Source organism: Rhinolophus hipposideros (genome assembly GCF_964194185.1).
Source record: "Rhinolophus hipposideros genome assembly, chromosome: X".
Lineage (NCBI taxonomy): Eukaryota > Metazoa > Chordata > Mammalia > Chiroptera > Rhinolophidae > Rhinolophus > Rhinolophus hipposideros.
In genome coordinates this window covers 117,550,645-117,574,030 of record NC_138046.1, presented here as the reverse complement: position 1 = coordinate 117,574,030, position 23,386 = coordinate 117,550,645, and the positions used below count along the sequence as shown (strand labels likewise).

The window sequence follows — 23,386 nt, the reverse complement described above, 5'->3', positions numbered from 1 at the left end:
GCCAGGACGTACAATGAACGTGACGGCGCGGCCCGTGCGTGGGGCGTCACAGAGATGTTTCAGCGGGAAACATCTTGGGTTGGGCCCAAGCGGAGACAAGCGGGGTGGCCAAGTTAGCGCGCAGGCGTGTGACTGAGGCTGAAGACCCGGGGCGAGGGCAGTGGAGGTGCCGGTGGGAGCGTGGCCGGGGCGCGGCTTGAGACAATGTCCGGGATGTGAGTCGGACGGAGGGGGACGTGACGTGATGAGCGAAATGACGTACTTGGCGTGAGGGGCGTGACTAGGCGAAAGGGAGCGTGACCAAGATGGCCGCGCGCATGAGCGTCTCATCCCTGTAGCGATTGGAGGGGTTCCCGTTCAGGTAAACGTTCGGGTAAGGTCCGGCGGCGATGTGGTAGGTGGGCAGTAGGGGGGCGTAGCCTACCAGAGAGGACAGGGACCCTCCCCCACACACGGCCACGCGCTGCGATGTTGACCCCGCGAAGTTGGCCAAGTCCGGGCGGGACTTCTCTGAAGAATGGTGGGGAGGGAGCAGGGAATCGCCCCTGCCCTATTCTAACCCTGTAGGGCCGCCGGACAGCTACACTCCCTTAGGGCTCTGTCCATTTAAAGGTAGAACAGCTGGCTCAGAGCATTTGGGACCTGAGGGGGTTCCAGAAACTGAGTCGCAGCCAGCTGGGACTCCGTCAGACTTGCACTGTCCGTCTTTCCCGTCACCGTGCCAGGGTCCATAAACACATTCACAGCTACCCCCAGGGCAGGAGGTTGGCAGCATAACTGTGCCATGTGGACAACTCGGAGCCTTCACTAGGCCTCAGTTCTTCTATTCTTTTTCTTTTGTGCCCCACCCGGAGTTGGAGGGGAAGAACCTACGAAACATAAACGTTGTGTGTGGGTATGAGTCTCTGTGTCATGAGTTGAAAGCTACTGCTCTGAGGCTTCTGGAATCTTGTTGTTATTATCACAGTAATTCCTCCTCGCTTATTTTTGCTGAGAAAGCCTGAGAAATATGGCGGTAAAGAATATGTGTACACCTTAATTTGGGTAGGATTTATTCTGTCAGTGAAAACCGCATTGCTTTCTGGTTTGCCTTCTTCCTTTACTTACCGTCTGGCCATCTCCACTTTGCTATTCCAAAGTCTTGCTGGAGTATGGAGAGAACTCATACATCTCTGGTGATAGAATCTAGCTGCCCCACACGCTACCAATAAACTGCCTCTCTGCACATACCTCAGAAAGATCGCTGTTCTCAGCCTGCATTGGCGTCCACAGTGAACCAAAGTTCACCCCATCCCCTCCTCCCTTCCGGGCCCTGGTAAAGAGCTGCACTGTTCTTGAATATTTTGGAAATGAAAATCTTTCATCTCTCTAGGGCTTTCTTCCACTCAGAAACTGTAAACTCAGTACCAGCAGTGAAATTCACCTAAAGGCCAAGAGCAGTGAGGGGCACCATTCCTGCTCCTGAACACACACCTGCCAGGTAGAAGGCTACCACCACACATAGTTAGAACACGATAAAAGTTAAGTGAATTTTGGCTAAAGATAAATATTGGGGAAATCAGACAGAAAGAATACATTTCATATCATTGGCTGCTCTGGGGAAGTTAGTTGCAGCACACAAACCAGGTTAAGAAATATATTTTGAAACCTTTGGCAACCCCAGATTAGGAACATGTTCACAGAAAAGTGGGTGAGAGGAGGAAGCTGAGCTTTCTCAGTCAAGACATGGAAACATATCTTCCAATTTAAATCCAGAGAATTGCAATATCCTGGCTTCCTTTCTATATAGATCAGGAGGTAAGAAAATAAAGGGTCAATCTGATAAGAAGCAAGGAATTTTTTTCAATGTACTTGTAACCTTTACTAGGTACCTTTTTTTTTTTTGCTGTTTGCCACACACACATAACATGGCAGAGTTCATGAGCAGAAGCATTTAATAAATACATGATTTATGAATAATTTCAAAAGGCTGTTAGAATCTTTTTTCACACATTTTCAAGTCTGCACAACATAAGGAATGTGTAAATAAAACCCAAAGACATACATAAAATATCAGTGATAGCAAAAGGCGCATGGCACAGGAAGTGTAACTTCCCGGGGCACTTCCAGCCTATGGTCTCATCTTTATGCACAGAGTTAAGGAAAGATTGTTTATGAAATCCAGTAACATAATGCTGGGAGTTCATTGTTGTGTGTTATGTTTCAGGATTAACATTATTTGTGATATCACAAGCCTGGGTTTTATGATATCTGTGGGTAAGTTTAAATAACCACCACTCAATAAATGATTACTATTAATTTAAGCTCAGTGATTGTCTTTTGGCACCGTTGATGACCTTCTACAGTATACACCTGTTCTCTAAAGTGTCTCCCATTTTATGTTCTGATGTATAATTCTGTTCTTAAGGCACAGCTGAATAGTGTTTGTGTTTGTCAAGGTGAGCATTATACATTTGAAATGCTATTACCTTGAACATGTGCTTCTGAGAAAGGGAAATATTTTTGTTCTAAAACTTTTCCAGTGATCTATTTGTCCTCAAACACAATGATTAATAGCAATATAAACAGTTATAATTTTAATCAGTGTTATCCATTTTTCCTGTGCCTGCATTACAAAATATAACTTATTAAGGAAATACGTCCTACATTTATACATTCCAGAATTACCCTGGAGGCTATTTAATAATGGCAGTGTATTTTTAATGCTGAAATTTGCAATTTATAGTCTAGGAACAAATTCATTAACATTTTTTTGATAAGCATATTTCTTCCTGAGGCATATTCCCAGAAATAATCTCATGTACTGTTACAGGTGTTGTGACCTAGCATTAGCTAAATTGAGTTTCTGTTTATTTGGATTTTCCTGGAACCCTCCTCACCCCTGACCTTCCAGGCTCCATTCCTTCCTTAATTGCCTTCGACTCTTCCTTCTTCATCTCTTGGCCGCCTAATGATTACATTTTGTCAGTCTCCCTCGATACACCTGTTACTCCTGGGGGAGCGGTTTTCCTTCTCTAGCCTCATGACCTCTGCCTTCACCGGAGTTGTATTGCCAACTCCCCTCCTAGATCTTTCCTCTCAGCTGTCCCTTGCACCTCAAATCCAATATGGAAGTGGAGGAAGAGTGCCATCTTTCCCTTCCCACCTTCTCCTTCTGCGGGTTTCTGTTTCTCTGTTCAGGGATTCATTCTCATTCTACCACCAGCATCGTCCATCTGTAACACCACGAGGCCTTCCTCAATGACTTCCCTTTTCTCTCCTCCAGTTCAGTGCAAACCCATGTTTTGTTTTGTTTTGTTTTACCAAAATGGTGATCTCTTGAATACAAGATACCTTGTCCATCTCTACTGCCACTGCCCAGTTCAGTGCTTCATTTTCTCCACTCGGATTGTGGGAATTTCATTTCAGATTCCACATGCCCAAATCTGAGTACTGATTTCCCACCCAAAACCTGTCCCACACACTGTTGGCCTCATTTCAGTTCATGGCAACTTTGTTCTTCCAGTTGCTTCGGCCACGAATCTACCAGTCATCCTCGACGCCCTTTTTGTATGTCCTACTGGCTGTATTTCCAAAGTACAGCCAATACCCAAGCATTTCTCACCACCACCACTGCGACGTCCTTACTTCCGGCCCCTGGATTATCCTCAATGGTCTCCCTACTTCTTTCCTGCCTCCCATCCCGGTTGATTTCCAATAGGGCACCCCGAATAATCTTTTTGAAATATAAATCGGATTTTGTCCCTCCTCTGCTCTAAAAATTCCACTGTGTCCCCATTTCACTTCGAACAGTGCTTCCCAATTAGAGGTGATCCCCCTTCTCCAAAGGACATCTGGAATGTCTGGAGATGCTTTTGGTTGTCACTGTTGGAGGGAGGGTGCCACTGGCATCTGGTGACTAGAGCCCAGGGACGCTGCTAAAGCTACAGCGCACAGGACGGCCACTAAACCACAGTTGTCTGATCAGAAATGTCAACAATGCCGAGGGTGAGATATCTCACTTAAAGAAAGAACCTTTACAGTGGCCTAGAAATCTTTTTATTTCGCATCCAGTCCCTCAACCTCGTCTCCTGCTACCGTCTTCCTCGTTCCATCCACACCTGCCATATTGGCCTCGTTGCCCCTTGTATGTGCCACACACACCCTCCTCAGACCCTGTGCACAGCAGTTAATTCCCTCTGCCTGGAATACCCTTTCCCCGATAGCCATCGCTCCAATTCCTTAACTTCCTTCAAGACTTTGCTCAAATTTCCCTTCTCAATAAGACTTCCCCTGAGCAATTTATTTAAAAACCCAAAGTGCCCTTCTCAGTGGACTCCCAATTCATCTTCCCCTGTTCTGCTTTCCACTGACATATTTTAATGTAATTGTCTCTACAACTGTCTTAGGTGTTAAATTCTCATTTGTTGTCTGTCTCCCCCAACTAGAATGTGTGTCCCACAAGTGTAGAGACTTTGCTTGGTTCCCCACTGCACCTAGAAATGTGTCTGGCGTGTATGAAATGCCCTGGAGGTCAGTGCCAGCCTCCCTGCACCAGCTCAGCCTCCTCGGGGCTTTCCTGCTGGCTCTGGAGCTAGGTGGTAACGGGTCTCACACCCTCACTGGCCCCTTGAGTCAGCCAGGAGCATGCCTGCTCATCTGCACCACTCCCTTCCTGGTCAGACCTGCCGTTGGCCTTGTCTTATCACCACCTTCTCTTTGAAGGACAAACCAGCACGCCCCTTCTGTTGAGTACACATTGTAGTTGGCACTGTGTTCCCGGGAATTACTAAGTCTCTTTTTTGATCTAGATTGTACGCAAGAAAGGACTCCTTTTCCACCTCCCCCTGATGCTGAGACTGATTACTGAATAAACCCAGGCTCTGCTTTTGCAGCCTCTGTTGTCCTCTCTGGCTCTGGCTCCTATGGCCCCCTCCAAAATGTCCTCATCAGGCTGACATTACTGCTGTCCATCTCTCTGCCTTTGCCCCTCCTGTTAAAATGGTCTCCTATGACACATGGTTCAGATTCACCACCTCTTGATACTTAGAGCCTCTGCCCCATGTTCTCATTAAGTCAGGGCTAGCAATACGTCTGTCTTTGATGAAGGATTTATTTAATTATGTGAAATGAAATAAGAAAGACTCAGGAGAAATACATGATTCCACTTATATGAAGTGTGTACAATAGGTAAATGCATAGAGACAGAATGTAGACTAGACGTTACTGGAGTTTGGGGGTCAGGAGCAATGGGGAGTTACTATTTCATCCGTAGACTATGTAGGGGATGATGAAAAAGTATGGGGTATAGATAGTGGCTATGGGTAAACAACGTTGTGACTGTATTGAACGCCAATGAATTAAACACGTAAAACAAGGTAAAAGTTATAAACATTTTGTATATTTTACCACAATAAAAAAGGTAACTAAAAAAAACCAGAAATTGTTTGTTTAAATAGTTTTTGCTTGTATATTGCAAGCTTGTGGCGATGGGGAAAACAAGACTTCCATCTTTCCTCGGCACACTGCTTTGCATGAGACAGTCAATCGCTCTTTATTCAAGTCAGAAACAGAAAGAAGTCAACAGAAAGAAGAACAGAATGAAGGTACATTTTGACATACCTGCTCCCTCCACACTGTAGAAATTAGAAACACGCACCTAAAACTATGGACAAAAGTGACTAACTTGGTTTGAGAATTTCTCACACTTTTTGGCAGGGAAAACCTACTTTAGGTGTCAGTGGCCTAAACCTCAGGTAGGGAGTTAGGCCTGCTGGTGAGGGTCCTCCGTGGGCTTCACGAACTCCGTACCTACAGTCCCCTTTCATGCGGTGACCAGAATCTCCAGTCCCCCAGGTCAGTGTGTTCATTGCTAGGTGACGAGGACAGTGGAGTGCACGGCCCCGGACTGGAAGGCTGACTCCTTGTCACACCTCACGTACAAACTGGGCACGTGGTTTGTTAATAGCTAATTCATTATAAAGAGTCCTGCCTGGAGCACTCAGTTGTTCCTTTCAGGGTAGTAAGAGGAAGTAACTGCTGCCTGCTTTCACTGGACACATTGCAGGTACAATTTTGTCACCTTTCCTTGGGTCTGGCCTTCTTCCCTCTAGCTCGGATCTGGCGGGGTGCACGGCAGCAGAACGGGGGAGAAGAGCTAGTTCACAGCCAGTTAATAGCAGGGAAGTAGATGAAGAGAGGGGAGGGTGAAATCGGACCCTGTGCCCCCTTTCTTTTCCTTGCTGGGGATCCTGATGTGCTGTTTTGTATCTTACGCTCTTCTTGGAAAGATGGTGTGAACGATACGCTTCAAGTGTGCCACTGACCTGTGTTTAGTGCCCGCTCAGTTTCTATTTTGTGCCTGTTGGCACCTGCCCTCCCCTGGTATTGCCACACTGTGGAAAGGCCTCCAGGAACCCGGAGGCACACCGAGGAGGCACTGACACCTGCTGAGAACCGGATTGGTGTGTGTTTCCCTTCCCCGCGATGCTATTTTCTTATTCAGTAACACAAAATGGACCGTGTTAAAGTGTTCATTGAGGAGCAATAGAATGTTCACAATGTTGTTCAACTACCACCTCTATCTAGTCCCGAAACAATTACATCACCCCAAAAGAAAATCCTGTACCCATTTATCACCTAGTCCCTATCCCCCCCTCCCTGCCACCCCTGGCAACCACCAAACTGCTCTCTGAGTCTCGATTTCCCTTTTCTAAATGTGTCTTGTGAATGTTATCCTACCATATGTGACCTTTTGTGTCTGGCTTCGTTCACTTGGCATCGTGGTTTGGAAGGGCATCCACGTGGAGCCTGGGTCGGGACTTCCTTTTCGTGACCTTGTTCATCGTAGCGTCCCAGCACCCAACACAGTACCCAGAGCAAAGGAAACAGTGGTACATGCTGAAAGGAAAATGATTACTGGCAGAATTCTCATGCCTGTGAGACCAGGTTAGGTCCATATTCGGAGAGGTTCCTCTTTCAGATCAGGCAGACCTTTCGGGGTCCTTCACATCTTATCGGGAGGATTTGGGACCCTCCTCTTAGAAGACAAGCACGTAAAGTGTTTCCAAAGTATTAATAACCCACAGACGGGTGGTGGTGGCACGTAGGGAAAGGGGAAACTCTTAATACCGCGAACATGCCGGCAGTCACTTCATAGTTCTTGGTTCATGAAATGAGGGTCCGCATCTTTTCCATCACCAAGGAAACCGACTCAGGTCATCAAGCAGCCATCACGTACCAGGCACCGTGTCCCTAAGAGATACAGCTATGACCGAGACAGACTCAGTCGCTAACACTGGGGCTTAGATACTAAGGAGATGGAGTCTGAATTACATTCCTGGCGAGGGATTGACTTCAGCTGTGATGAGCACTGTGACCAAGAAGAGGCCACGGGGCTCAGCGAGAGAGGAGACAGGCAAGGGAGGCTTCTAGAAAATGATGGTGGATGTCATCATCAGAGGGTGGGTAGGAATTCACCAGGCCGTGAGGCAGGGAGGGTGGGTCAGGGAAGGGGGAGCCGCTGTGCCATGGAGGGAGTGTCCGGACGTGGAAAAACGGAAGTCCACGTGGCTTGTGTGCAGGCTGGAGCAGAAAGTGGACGAGACCGCCAGCAGATGGGTCTGTCGTCCTAGGGTGACCAGTTAGTTTGAGGAAAATGGATAAACGATTGGCTCTCACTTGGGCCTCCCACCACCCGCCCCCCCAGCCATGGCGTGTATCCACAGTCTGAATGTTGTCCTACTGAGAGGTCTCCACGTGATCGTCAGTGCCTACAGCTGACAACTTCTCCTCCTGTCCTGCCTCTAGGTTACTGGGTGCCTGCCAGTCCTTCGGGAGCTGATCAAGGTTTCGGCCAAACATGGGGGTGATGAATAGCCTGAGGGTCATTCTCCAAGGCTCTCCATACAAATGGCTGTGGAGAAGGTGCCAGCTTCCCAGGTCTGTGCCAGCGAGGCCCTGCAGCCTCTACACCTGCACGTACAAAACCCGGAACCGAGCCCGTGAGTACACGGCTGCCTTAAAGGGCAGGAGGCTTGTTGCGTCGTAAGAATGTTGCGTGTTTAGGACTCGTAGATAGGATGTCAGTGGCGTTCCAGGAGGGCTATTATGCCTTAAGACTGAGAATTAATTGCTTGTTTCTCCACTTGTCCTCTACCATCAATGCGGAAAGTTTTTTTCCCAGCTTTCCTCAGCTATAATTGCAATATAACGTGTAAGTCTAAGGTGTACAAAGTGGCGATGGGATCCAATATATATACTGTCTAATGATTAGCACAGTAAGGTTTAGAAAGTCCTTTCCTTGACCAGTTGTAGCATGTTAAAATGATGTCATGCAGAAATAGCACAAGGAAGATGTCCCCATTCCACGGACTTTGGAACCTGTTGTTTATTGTTTCTTGGTAGCTGTCCTCTCTTCACTGAGGTTGATCCACAGAGTGTGAACGATTTCTGTGAATCGTAACATGTGGAAGTTGCATACTCATGTTTGCAGGCAGCTCAGAAGAGTAGCCTCACACTCTGGCATCTTCCTTCCTGAGTTACAAACGGCAGTTACTTCTAGCTGGCCAGCTGGCCAAGTGTGTGTTCTGCTGTGGCCACAGCACATCAAGTGAGCGGCAGATGCTTTTCCCGGAACACTTTTGCCTCATCCCGCTGCTGAAATCTGAGTTACCATCCACGTGTCCCCCGGGCGGCACTGCTGCCTTAGGCTGGGTCATTCTGTGTTGTGGGGGCTTTCTGTGCACTGTAGGATGTTGGATGGTATCCTTAAATGTCCCCGAAATTCCTGAGTTTACTCTGAGGGACGAAATAAACCTGGTAGAGAAGCCTGGGGTGCGAGGAGAGGGTAATGTGTGTGTGCTGGTGGAGAGGTGTCTCATGAAAGTCTCAGTATATTTTACACATTCTCCACATTTCATCTTGAATTAACATAGTTTTTAAATGTTGGCTTTCTTCAAAATCCTAGGTTTTTTAACTTTTCCTCCTCAGGGTTTATGCTCTTTGACCCCACATGCACCTAAGAAAAGGAATTCATTAGTAGTGCTAATCTAGCCAAGCCCACTACCTTGAAACTGCTTCATAAATGCATTTGTATTGAGAGTTTGTTTCGCTTCCTGCAACACTGACTGTTCTCCTGATCTGCTCTGGTTGCTGGGCGTGGCTTCCTACCAGGCCTCCTACATCCTCCCCACACTGGCTCATTCTCACCACTGGCACTTTGCTGTCTAAGTCTTCAAGTGGAAAAGAATTGTCACATTTGTCTGGTTGCCAAAGTTTTACTTTTTTAACAGAGAATTGAAAGGTAAGGTCTAAAATCCAATATGCTCGTATCTTTGGGATCGTGTTGCTTCTTTTATGCCGGCAAAAACCACAAAAACTGGTGGTGGCTTAGGGATGTGGAGGCCTCCTTGGATGAATTTTCCACGTCAGATATTCTTGTTTGTAAGTTACTAAGAAAAGCATGTAAAAGGGGGCAAAAAAAGAAAAACATGGTAGTCACCGTTTGATTTTGTTTTTGGCATTTTACACCATCCGTCCCTGTTCTCACACAGGGGGATATTACGTTCTCTGCTGCCCTGCCTGGCTCACTGAGCACGTCTTGTTTTGATGTCGTGGTATAAAGTCAGTAGTCATTGTTGCTGGGTGCTCAGGAGCCCAGAAGGCCGAGTGTTCACTTGTGACCAAGAATGACCCAAGAGTCTTGAGGCTTACAGAAGATAACTGGCAAGTTCTTCACTGCGCCTGCCACCCTGCGAGACTCCCTGTTGGCAGCTGCTTCTGCTACTGAGAGCGTTGTTACCACCGTTCCCACGGGCTTGGCACCTCTCTCCCATGTCTCAGTCTGATCATTTTTAGGATTGGGTGAAGCAGAATAAGCTGTAAACGAAGGAGGAGGTATGTATGGCACATTCAGGAGGCAGTATTTCACTGAGTTTACTCTCCCTGAGTTACCGTCACTCCCCACCCTCCCCCAAGTAATCCCTGGCTCTCAACTCAGATTGCTGTTTGCTGCTGTCTCAACTAGCAGACAGTAAATATTGGCAGTCCTTATATTATGAGGACTGGTAAGATCAAATAAAGATAAAAGCCTTGCACCTATTACCCAAGAAGAAAATAAAATCAGTTTCACTTAGTGTATCATCTACTGCAATTTAGCCTGATTGTCACATAACAAACTTGAGGCGTGAGGTCTTAGACCAGGAGAACATACATTGAATAATGTTAATTCTTAATTTAATGAAGTACAAAGATGATCATCTACAATGGAAGTGGTATCGATTTGTTATTATTCTAATAGTTCTCCGTGTCATGATCCCCTTATTTTCAGAAGGAAGACAAACATTTCTTTTTTGAAACTAGAATGGCGCTGTATAAAATGTAGTTACTAGCCCCAGGTGTGTATTTACATGTAAATATAAATTTATTAAAATTTTACGGCCAGGGGTGGCCGGTTAGCTCAGTTGGTTAGAGCGTGGTGCTAATAACACCAAAGTTGCCGGTTCGATCCCCACATGGGCCCCTGTGAGCTGCGCCCCCCTCCTAAAAAAAGAAGTTTATGGCCACATGTGGCTAGCACTTACACAGTGGCAATGGGCATCGTCAGAGCACGTTCTGTTTCACGGGACTGGTCTACATTATAACTGAATTGAGTTAGAAAGTTCTTGTGTTGTTTCTCCCATTAATTGTGAAGAACACCAATAAAGCCTGGACAAATAGGATAGTAATTCCTCACTTAATGTCACCGATAAGTTCTTGGAAACTGACTAACCAGTTTTAGCATAGGCTACGTGATACGAACAAGGGTTAAGTTAGTATGGCATATCTCTGTGTATCAGTGAGCCTGTGGTAAAATTGGTTTCCTTAGGTCCTTTTGCTTAAAGTCACAGTTTCTAAGAAGCTATCTACTCTGTTCAGTGTAGTGCTGTATTGAAAAGCTTGTTTGCAATGTCTTCTTCACAAAGAATTCTGTGAATCCGCAGACAATAGCCCAGGACACCCAGACTTTCAAATAGTTCTGAGAAATGGTTGTCTTTGAAATGGTTCTGAGAAACGGGGGACTGGTGAAGAGCCCCTTGGCATCATAGTTAGGGCCTCGGGGATCTGCAGGCACAAGGCACTAAGAAATAGCCCTGACCTGCCCACCAGGAAATGGGGGCTTGGTCTCCGTGCTGATGACCGCGTGTGTGTGTGCTGTGGTTACTGGCTCAGCACCAAAGCGCCTTGTTCAGTCCTGATGCTCTAAGGAGGCGATGCGTGATTCTGTGCTCCTCCTCAGCAAGGTCACATGGGGAGGGTCCCTGTGTGTCCATAATGCGCTCTACTGGGATCGTCTTCAGTTAGGTGAGGAAATAGCACATCTCAACATGGAGGATAGTCCCGGGACACGGCTCAGGAGTTGAAGCTCCTAAGCGCATGGAGTAGCTGTCCAGCAGATGAATGATGTGAGCCACATAGAACTCTAAATGCAAATCAAGTATTTCTGATGAAAATTTAGCGTCCAAATCTACCCGTAAGACACACAACATATTTTTTTTTAAGAAATTTTCTTTTTCTTTTTTTTTTTTTTATTGACGAAAGGGAACTGGACTTTTATTGGGGAACAGTGTGTACTTCCAGGACTTTTTCCAAGTCAAGTTGTTGTTGTTTCAATCTTAGTTGTTGAAGGCACAGCCCACCATCCCTTGTGGGAGTCGAGGAGTGGAACTGGCAACCTTGTGGTTGAGAGCCCCGTGCTCCCACCAACTGTTCCATCTGGCACTGGCCCATGTGGAAATCAAACCGGCAGCCTTCACCATTAGGAGCACGGAGCTCCAACTGCCTGAGGCCGGCCTACAGCAGATTTTCCAGACTTAGTATGGAAAAAGTATAAACACTCTCATTAGTAATTTTTCATGTTGACCACATGCTGAATGGCAGTTTTTTCAATTTATGTGACGAAATAAAATATATTATAAAAATTTCTCTTGTTTAAAAACTTTTTCAATGGGGCTCCTAGAAATTTTAAAATTATCTCTAGTTAGCATTACATTTCTATTTTTAATACTGGTAGGAAAGGAAAGTGGCAAATAACCCTAAACAAATAATGGTTAAAATGTGAGATTACTTAAGAATATATTGTAAATGGAATGAAAAGAACGAGAGTTCATTACCCTGTTTATAACTTGACTATCTTTAGTGAGTTACTCTTTACATTTTCAATCCAGTGCATCTCAGTATCTCCAGTGTTCTGTAATATTCATAGACTAAGCCATTACGGGGCAGAAAAAATAAACAAAGAGCAAGGGTTCATGATTTGAATCCCTGAAATCGTCCTGGAGAGGATGTTTCTCACTCTCCAGAATCTACTCTGCCTCACACTGGCACCAAAAGCCCTGTGCAAGGCAGAACATTTCAAACCTGACCCAGCTGCCAAGCTGCTGGTATCTTCCATCCACCGCCACCCTCGGTCTGGCCGCCTCTCTCAAAGTGTCTTCAGCCCCAGCTCACATTTTGTGGTGCCCTTTCTCATAGGGAAAGCCCTTTTGTGTACTGGCCGTGCATGTGGACGTAGGTCCAGCAAGGGGATTGCATTTTGAACACGTCCCGATTCATTAGGCAGCCTCATCACTCGGCCCCTGGCAGCACTACTGCTGGGAATCATATCGCCTGGCAGCAAGGTTGGCATGTCCTTCCATCCAGGCTCCCTGCCAATAGCCAGCTCCTCCTGCCTGGAACATGGTTCCCCTTGCAGCCTCCTTCTTATTCATCCAGTCTGTTTCATTGGCAGTTCTTCAGCGAGGTCTTCCCCTGATCACTCAACATAAAGCAGCTTCCACCTGACCCTATTATTATCCCGGTAGTCAGTTCTCTTCCTTCGTATCACATGTTTACCACCAATCTCTGCACTCGTCTACAGACACGGTGAAGAGCATTTCCTATTGATGTTCATTGTAGTCACCCATGTTGCCCAGTTTAGGTTTGTAAAATATTGTGTACCATACGCCTAGCCACAGCTGTCATCTGTGTCACTTGTTTATTCTTGCTTCTTTGTGCTACTTCACACAAGTAAAGGTGTAAGTATTTAGACAGTAGTGGCCCCACTGGATGATTTAGGGATACTTGAGCCTATGGTAGTTTCCATAGCACATCTCTCATTGCCACTCTATATAAATGTGCGATCTTAGTGAAAGGAGAGTTGGCTGTCAAAATGTAATTTCAACACAAGTGCCTTAGAGTCTCCCCACCTATCAGCAGGCAAAATCTGAAGCCACCACTGTGTCTAAGGCATTCTCATTGACTGAAAAGCAGAGGGGCTATCTGAGATGTCACTAATGGCTATTTTGCTCAGAGGATGGATTTTAAAAACTAGTTTACATTGCAGTGAAACAAGTCTCTGAGCATGAAGAAAACTGGCTTTAGATAGGCTCTCTTGTACTCTCTATAATAAATTCAGGCAGAAAAAGAAGGACTTGCTGTAATACTAATAAAATCTAAATCTTCATTTTAGTGAATAATTTTAAGATCCTCTTTCCGGAAGTAGAAAGTGCAGAATCAAGCCAGCAGAAGAGATTTCTCTGTATTGATTCCCCGCCCCCCATTTCTAGGTAAATTTCTTTTTGGGGAAACAAAGTCAAAGAACTCACATGGTTAATACTATCAGATAAATATTTACCTAAAGCTTTTTAGTAAGAAATATCAGAGGTGTGAGTATTTTTTTACAATAATGTGTAACTAAGTATCTAATATTGTTTATTATACCACTTAAACCTACAGTAATAGCTAATTCTTTCACATTTTCCTATATATTTATACATTTTCGTAATAAAATATTTGAAAAATATTAGTCTATATCAGGGTTTCTCAGCACTATTGACATTTTGGCTCAGGTAAAGCTTCATTGTTGGGGGGCTGTCCTGTGCATTGTTGGGTGTTTAACAGCATCCTGGGCCTCTGCCCATGGGATGCCAGTAGCCAGTAGCACCCCTCTGCCATGACAACCGAAAATGTCTCCAAAAATTGCCAAATGGTGGGGGTGGGGACAAATTGCTTCCAGTTGCATTCCACTGATCTATATGCAGCAATTATATTTGGATGTAATTTTTATATAAAATATATTTTTATTTGTTTACTTTTGCTTTTCATTAAAACTTAGATAATTTATTTTTAAATTGTCACTTTAAAAAAATAAAACAACACCTAAAACTGAAAGAAAAAAAAAAGATCCTCTTTCCTCCACATGACTTTCATAAATATAAGAGAAAATGAGTTTGAGTTTCATCCTCCTCTTGGTTCCCTTAACCGGCTTCAAGAGCTGAAGTGTAGAAGGATTTCATGGTTACGAACTTAAAAATCAAGGCAGACCATTGTTGATCGGGGATGAACACAAACACTCCTCAGACTGGAAAGGCTTGTTAACAGAATGCTGGGTTGAGCCTGGGGATGAGCCTGCTCAAGTACACATGAGAATAAGCTCAGTGCCCCAGAAGAAAATGAAGATGGTAGCCAGCCCTACTTGGGACATGAGATTCAGTTGTTTTTCAGATGTTAGGGATTATTTGACCTGGTCTCCTCTGCTTTCATTGTTTCCTCTTAATTCCAAGAGTGTGAACTGGCTGGTGATGGGTAGGAGTTGAGTTTTGTTCACAGAACCAAAGCCTCAAACTATTTAGATTAGAACTGGATTAATGCAGTTCTAGATTAAGTATCCTGCCAATGGACCCACTTATCTTGGGTAAGTGTTAAAGGATTGAAAGCTTGTGCATTGCATGTAGCATATTTCTACTACGGCATTCGAAACATTTCAAAGAGATAGGCTTCATGCATAAAAGGAATGGACATGTACAATTTAAGAGAGGATAAGGAAAGAGTTACTAAAGCTAAACATATATACTTAATGACCTACAGTTTCAGTCCTGCGTAAATGCCCAAGAAAAAGAAAGCGTATGGAAATTGCATGGACAAGAATGTTCAATAACAGCTTAGCTGCCTACTGTGCATGTACTTGACACATAATAGATGTTCAATGAGTGTGTGAAATTGAATGGAACACTTCTTCATATCTCACATGTGGCTTCACAGATCAAGCAACACGTCCTAGTTGCATGTATTTATCCATCAGTTCGGATATCTAGCCTATACTATAGATTAAGCACTTTAAGCAAAATCATTTTATTAACAATTTCCATTTGAATCCGTTATTTTAATAAAACATCAGATTGAGGTCTTTGGAATCATTTATTCAAACTTAAGATAACTTTGCAGAAGGGTCTATTGCTAAAGAAAGAACAATGTTATTAGAAAATAAATTTTAAAAATGAACAGGCAATGCTCCCCTTATTACTTTATCTCCCAAGCTAAATACTGGTCTGATACTAAGCTCCTTTTAAAAGCATTTTCTTGCAAAGGGAATGGTTTTGGTCAACACTAACATCTGGTGGTTATACAAAATCAAAGTTAATGATATAGAACAATGTTCTCCAGTGCAACTTTCTGGAATGATGGAAATCCTCTGTATCTGTGCTGTCCAATATGGCTGACTCTCGACATAGGTGGCTATTGAGCACTTGAAAGAGCAGCACATGGTGACAAAATGTGTCAAACGAAGCCTGCTAAATTCTGATATTTAATGCATCTAGAATGACCAGAAAACAGAGCTACAAATATTCGGCCCCAAATATTCCCGAAAGGGTAACCTCAAACCTCATAGATGGTTTAATAGTTTTTATCCAAACTCATAAAAGAGAGGGTCAACTTTCAAGTCTTGACACATCTGCAAATTTAGAAAAATGAGTTCTGTAAGTCAAAGACATGACAGTAAGACAACAGAAAATCTATTGTTAAGTTTCAAGGTGACATACCTGATTCACAGAGTTCAACACAAATAATGGTTGGCAAGAAAAGACACCAGAACATAGCTTCAGCATGCAAAACTAAAGTCAAACAGAGAAAGGACAGAAAAAAAAGAAAAGGAAAAGGAAAACAAACCCTGCCTTCCACTTAAAACCTGCCTTAGCCATTCTGTGACCCGGATTAGAATATCAGAGAAACAAGCCAGCCACCAGCTAGAGGGTTTAATGATTAACCCCCATCACTTGGGTTAATACTTGGATGGAAGCAGCCCATCTCCTGTCAGTTATTTACAAAAATCCCTTTGGAAAACAGATTAGTTGCCCATTCCAAACTCTACCTTGAAAGAATGTTTCTTCTGCTGACTTCAAGTCCAAATCCCCCCAGCCCCTTTTGTTGTCTGGTGAAGTGCAGGGTGGAGAGCATTGAGGCCCCTCTGAAGGCTTTCCTGGGCATGAGCTTCCCATCTTTTCAGGCCTAAGATAGCTGGCTCCCAGATAAGCTGTGTTAATTTGGCAAACAGATATCAGTGCTTTCTGTCTCTGGTGAACAAAGGCCTTCCAAGAGGGGCCTAACCTGACTCACTTCCACAGGCAGGCAAACATCCGAGGAGAGCTTCCAATTCAGAGGGAAAGATGTCGGTCAGCCCCAAGGCGTGGCAGTTGTGTAAAATCAAAGTGAGATACAGAGCAGTGCTGGCCAGTGGGCCATTCCGTGCTGATGGAAATGCTCTGTGGCTGCACTAGACAAGATGGAGGCCCGTAGACGCAGGTGGCTGGTGAGCACGTGGAATGGGGCTCGTGCTGCCGCAGAACTGAATTTGTGATTCGTTTCAGCAGCCGCATGTGGCTGGTGAGCACACGGGTCAGTGCAGCTCTAGAACAGTCATGAAGAGCTACCGACCATGCACTAGGTTGGCGGGGTACGTACGCCTCTGATCCTCAAAACAGCGCCTCACGGTTGCTGCTGTTGTAGTGATCTTCCATATGAGGAAATCAAGGATCGGTGTTTCAGGCATGGGTGACTCTGGGGGGAGTGGACTAGGTGGCACTTGAACCCTTTCTCCACCACACGGAAGAACCACACTGCGGCTCAGGTCATCATGGTAAAAACTGACATTGCAACAAAGCCTCAGAGGTGCTCTGACAAGAGTGAGTGCAGAAGACTCTTCCCCTGGTGGGCGTTCTGCAGAGGCCAGTAGAAGCCCCCCAGCGGGTCGTTGTCACCGCTTTCCTCTCTACCATGCTGCCTCTTCAGGAACTCAGTTCCCAAATTCTACCTCGTTTATTGAAAAGCATGAATGGAAAAATTAGGTTGGGTGACCCTGATAAATAGAAAATTTGGGGTTTTAGAGCAGTAATGAGATAAATGTCAGCAACAACAGTTCTTTATATATATATATGTATAAATTTTATTGGGGATTACTGGGGGACAGTGTGTTTCTCCAGGGCCCATCAGCTCCAAGTCGCTGTCCTTCAATCTAGTTTTGGAGGGCGCAGCTCAGCTCCAAGTCCAGTCACCGTTTTCATGCAAGAATTGAACCAGCAACCTTGTTGTTGAGAGCTCGTGCTCTTAACCAAGTAAGCCATCTGGCCACCCCTCTGGAAGCAGCACCTCTTTGTCTTCAATCTAGTTGTGGAGGGCGCAGCTCACTGGCCCATGTGGGAATCGAACTGGCAACCCTGTTGTTCAGAGCTTGTGCTCTAACCAACTGAGGCATCGGGCCTCCCCAGCAACGACACTTCTGCAACACTTTGAGAGTCCTATCATCTTCCCTTCCAAGTTGGGGTGATATTTCATCCGTGATGACCCATTTCTTATGAATAACTCCACCTGAGGAAGCTTTTTCTTCTGTCCTTCGCCTTGGTTGCAAGGGCACAGAATCAGGAAAAGTTGTGCTAGAGGGAGAGGCACCCAAAAGTTAGCCCAGTTATTTTAGAAATTTCACTATTAGATCACTATTAAATGGAAATTTCCTAGAAGAAAGAGCTCAGTAACCCCTGCGAACAAAGTCAGACTAGAATGAAGTTATCTTGGGAAATGTTAGGCAAGATAAAGTCAACATGGGAAGGAGAAGCCAATAGATGGAGATTGTCACAAAGCTGATTATTGGCATCAAGGAACAGTCATGTTAGAGACCTAATCCGATTCAGCTTTCCCTTAGCCTTAAACCTCGTAAAAGTATCAAATGTTTCCTTTTGCTTTTACTTAATCATCTGTGTGACTAGAATTGAAGACAGTAAACTGCTAGATTCTAGTGTAAGCCATTCATTTGAAAAGAGAAGAGAATCTCTTCCGTTTTGCCTTATGATTGCCCAGTGTGTTGCATCATTTTTTTAAAGGTAGAAAAAAAGAGTAACTTAAGTTCTTTATAGAAAGTCATAGAGAAGCCAAAAGAAAAAAGTAGAAATCACCTGTAATTCCACCAGCATCAATGACCATTGTTAATGTTTTCTAAATATTTGGAACACATTTTTCTTAGCCTTGGGTGAGAGAGAGAGGGAGAGGGAGAGGGAAAGAGAGAGGGAGATGGGGGGGGGGGGGAATACAGATTTCTTAAAAACAAAACTGGGAGTAGAATGGAGGTTACCAGGGATGGGATTGGAGAGATGTTTAAGGGTACAAACTTGCAGCCAATAGGTAAATAAGTCACAGTGCAATGATTATAGAGAACAATACTATATTATAATTTCAAAGTCGCTATGAGACTAGATCTTAATTGTTCCTACCACACAAAAGAAATGATAATTATGTGATGTGATAGAGGTGTTAGCTAACTCTATGGTGGTAGTACTATTGCAACATGTAAGTGTGTCAAATAAACACCTTAAAACATTGCACACCTTAAATGTATACCATGTTACATGTCTATTACATCTCAATTAAAAAAAACTGATATTATACTACTGCGAAGATTTGTCACTTTTTCTCTTGAACCTAGTGTGTTTTCAATGTATTTCAATGTATTTCATTAAATATTCCTCTATGATAGTTTTAATGAATCATATGCTTTTAAATCTAATTTCTTATTTTCCTTTTTTACTATAATAAAACTGTTGCAATAAATCTCTGAAGCTAACAGTTTTTTGCTCATTTGTACAGTGTTTCCCCGAAAATAAGACCTAGCCGGACCATCAGCTCTAATGCATCTTTTGGAGCAAAAATTAATATAAGACCCAGTTTTATATTATATTACATTACATTATATAAGACCCGGTCTTATATTAAAGCAAAATAAGACCGGGTCTTATATTAATATTTGCTCCAAAAGATGCATTAGAGCCTATGGTCCAGCTAGGTCTTATTTTCAGGGAAACAGTAATAATATCTTTGGTAGAAATTCTTAAAATTTTAATTTTGGGGACACATTATAAAATGTAAGATTTTGGTACACGTTTATTTCCTTTTAAAACTGTGATGTCAGTGTACATATTTTTTGTAGTTTATGTGTATTCATTTTCCAGTATCCTCCACCAGATATCATGGTCCCCAAAACTCTTGGCAAAACAAATGGTACAGCAGTATATAAATACTGCTTTGATCAGTGATTCTTTCTTTCATGTAAAGCTGAACATTTTGTATGTTGAGTGGCCATTTGTATTTCTTTTTTTGTATGTGTAAATTGCTTATTTCATGCTTTGCCCTTTTTTCTGCCAAAATGTTCATTTTCCTCGAATTTTTTTATACCAATTTTTTTATACCAATTTGGGCGTGCAAAGGTATTCTTTGTCAGTTATTGGTTCCACCTTTCAATTTGATGTGATTATTCTCTTGCATTTTCCTGGCAAGCAATCCTATATGTCATGTCCTCTACACATTATTTAAAATTTTTCTCCTGCTTTTTAACAGTAACACCTAACTGTTGATGTTGTTGTTTTGTCTCATCGTAGTGGTCCTATCAGAAAAGGTACAACATAATGGTGAGAATAACATGGACCCCTGTCTTCTTCCTCAATCTACTGGAAATGCTGCTCTTTCACAGGATCTGGTGAGTCACTAAATATGACGTGTCGTGGGGGGATCACTTCGTAAATTATATACATGTCTAACCACTATGCTGTACACCTGAAACTAATATAAAATAATACTGAATGTCAACTGTAATCGAAACAATAATTTTTAAAAATGAGTGAAGTATTTCTGTGGACATTTCTTCAAAGAAGATATATACAGATGGTCAATAAGCACATGAAAAAGTGTTTGACCTTATTAGCCATTAGGAAAATGGAAGGAGATACCACTTCATACTCACTAGGATGACGATAATAGAAAAGACCGACAAAAACAGTTGGCAAGGATATAGAGGGACTGGAGCCCTCATACATTGCTGGAAGGAATGCAAAATGGTGCAGCTGCTTTGGGAAACACTCTGGCAGTTCCTCAAAATATTAAACGTAGAGTTAGCATATGAACCAGCAATTCCACTCCTAAATATACCCAGGAGAAATGAAAACATATGTCCACACAAAAATTTCTGTGGCTGCTCAAAGCTCTGTTTGTGAAAGTTTCTCCCCATATTGCCACCATCAGTGTAACATCCATTTGCAGATTTCATCAATCTTTGTTTCCCTTAATTAACTCCCATTCTTCTTATTTGGTGTTATTTCCATTAACACAGCTAGGAAGTAGGAAAAAAGGACCATTTAAAGGCCTTCCTCATGTTTCTCTAAAGATTACCGTTTAATAAACTTATGGGATACAATGTATAAGTTTTTATCACACATACTATACAAGGTTATACTTTATCATTTGCTTTATATTCTGAATTTACTGTTATAATAACCTCATTTATCTTCTTCTTAATATGGCTAATGAGAAAATAGAATAATCAAACCTATGATCTTTATTTTCTGATTAAATCTCAATATCATTACCGTAACTGATTAATTTTGCCCTCCGTTATCTAGTTTATCTGACTTGACTAATCAAAATTTCATTTTATCTTTCTGTTTAAGGCTTGTAGAAAAAGATCTTGCTTCAATTTTTAATATAAAATTTTACTGAGATTTTATCCCCTTTACATATCTTGGATAGACATTTAATTGTTAGTATTAAGTAACAAGATTGAAAATTCTTTACAAGAAAAGGACACATATTTGCAGCACCTTCCTCTTGGGACCAGGGGGGTGATTCCCATAAATGCTGAATGGGGAGGAAGCCACTTCTCCCCTCCTTGTGTCCCCACTGGGGTCCTGCAGTCCTCTCTTTCCACATCCTCCAGTTTATTGCATTGGGGCTGTGCGAAAACTCCTTTCATTGAAATGCACGTACACTGCCAGTATCACTGTGCGATGTACATTCACCATCTTAAACTAGTACTAATGCTTGGCCCTTGCACTTGATAAGTACTCAAAGGTTGCTTTTAATAATAATGTTCAATTACAAATTTTTGATTAAAAAAAAGTGGATTTTGTGTGACTTTGGATGGATCACATGGTTCCAAAAGAACTAGCTAGAAAATAAGAATAATTGATGTAGGATTAAAAAAATTCTTAGTAATATTTATTCATATTTCTCGTGGCCCATGAGTATTGGTTTGGTGAATATAACTGAATTGATTAATCTTAATTATAAACTGGATTTCTAAGAAGCCTAAAACTGTTGAGAATGAAGTGTCTTGAGGTACATTACATTTTTGTTCTCTTAAACAGAAAGAAAAAAAAAGCACTTTCAGGATCTATCACAAACAAGGCTTTGGGATATTTTTTGTCTTCATCCTGATTTTGTCTTCATCCTGATATTTTATGCTCTATTTTAAGATGGGAAAATCTTACGAAACTAGGATGTTCAAAAGACACATCAAGGGGCAGCCAGATGGCTCAGTTGGTTAGAGCACGAGCTCTCAACCACAAGTTTGCCGGTTGGATTCCCGCATGGGATGATGGGCTGCGCCCCCTGCAACTAAGATTGAAAATGGCCCCTGGACTTGGAGCTGAGCTGCGCCCTCCACAACTAGATTGAAGGACAATGACTTGGAGTTGATGGGCCCTGGAGAAACACACTGTTCCGCAATATTCCCCAATAAAATAAAAAATTCCAAAAACAAAGGCACATCAAATTTGGTAGGCTAATTAACAGCCATAACCATTATGAACTTTGACTTATTTTTTTACAGGCTAACGTTCATTTTACTTCAGTGAAAGTTGATTACTACTGCTTGGAAACAAAAATTAAACAAACTGAGTGAGTGTAGTTTTTCCAATGTTACATTCCTACAGTGGGAATTTAAAGGCCACTCACTTCAATGGATGTGCCTATCTGTGTGTCTCATCCTGATAACAGAGACCAATAAATCATAATGAGTTGCATGTTGTAAAAGCGAGCTTCTACTGAGTCTTCTGATATTTTTCTCCTAGATGTTTAATTATTTACACTGCTTTGTGGATGTTACAATGAAAGTTTTTTATGGTCTCGGCACATAATGCTTATTTTTCTGGGCTAACGTTTTTGCAGCCATGCATGGAATAGGATTTTTGGTCTTAAATCACCTATTAGGCTGCCTGTTGGCGTTTACCCAGAAGTGTTTTGCCCTACCCATATGTATTTTCTCTGCCGGCCACCCTTTATAATGAGGCGGAGGGGGCATCTCGCCACTGTGGTTACATGCTCTCGTTTTCGTAACAGCACATTAAACTACTCTCCTCCTGGTTGATATACAAAGTATATGAATTAATCAATATCTCAAAGTGTCTGCCCTGAAGTTTTGGCCAGCGACAATGACCTTGTACTCTCTACCACATACAGTAATTCTCAACAGCCCAATAATTAGAAATGTCACTTTTAGAGGACTGTACAAGACCTCTATTCCTACAAAGCAGAGTTGTTGGATAGGTTGTCGCTCACAGCCACTCATCCATCCTGCAATGTTAATCAATCACAACACTTTTTCCTTCTGAGTGTTTACTCAGCCACAAAACTTCCCAGCATAGTTATTCAGGAAGCTTCTATGAATGAATCAGGGTTGACATGCAAGTTGAAACCTACTTGTCATCCTGGGTAACAGCAATCTAAATGCTACCCTGGATTAGGCCAGACCATTCAGGACTTGTGTACTTCACTCAGTTGAACTGGAAAGCTTGATAGTTCATAGCACTGGTTTAATGCATTGTGCTTTGTGATTGTATTAGGTTGGTGCAAAAGTAATTGTGGTTTTTACAATTATTTTTTACCTTTTAAACTGCAATTACTTTTGCACCAACCTAATAGCAATGGTTTCCACTGACAGGAATGGTGTGTAATTCCTTATGAGACTTATTTCCCACTTAACTCACATCATCTTACAAGGAATCAGGATTTCTCTTGGTACTAAAAGTCAAGAAAAACTGTACTCAATCAAACAAAAGCCCTAGCTTTTATATCTTGTGAACACTGAAAGACCTTAAAATGATTGTCATTCGCTCTTATGATGAGCACTCAGAAGCTTACAGTCAAATCTCTGGCCACCTTTAACAAGGACGATTTCCTCTGCACTCACAAGAAAAAAGTTCAGGATCCAGTGGCTTGTCTATTTGTTTAAGTTCCCCTTTCCTTGATTCCTTCAACTATGTCTTTTATTCAGTATTGTGTATATTTTCATAAG

The 23,386-nt window shown here is 42.8% G+C and overlaps 1 protein-coding gene across 5 annotated transcripts in view; it reads left to right on the top strand.

Annotated features, from left to right (window-relative positions):
• The first annotated feature begins 271 nt into the window (after window positions 1-271).
• Window positions 272-23,386, top strand: part of CA5B (carbonic anhydrase 5B) — a 58,290-nt gene continuing 35,175 nt past the window's right edge. For 3 of the 5 annotated variants that reach the window (XM_081041765.1, XM_081041763.1, XM_081041769.1), the window contains exons 1-3: window positions 274-373; window positions 7,789-7,982; window positions 19,698-19,795. The gene's annotated coding sequence lies outside the window, so the exon portion shown is untranslated. Of the gene's footprint in view, window positions 374-7,788; window positions 7,983-19,697; window positions 19,796-23,386 lie in introns of all 5 variants that reach the window. The other 2 variants (XM_081041766.1, XM_081041764.1) reach the window with 2 other exon arrangements.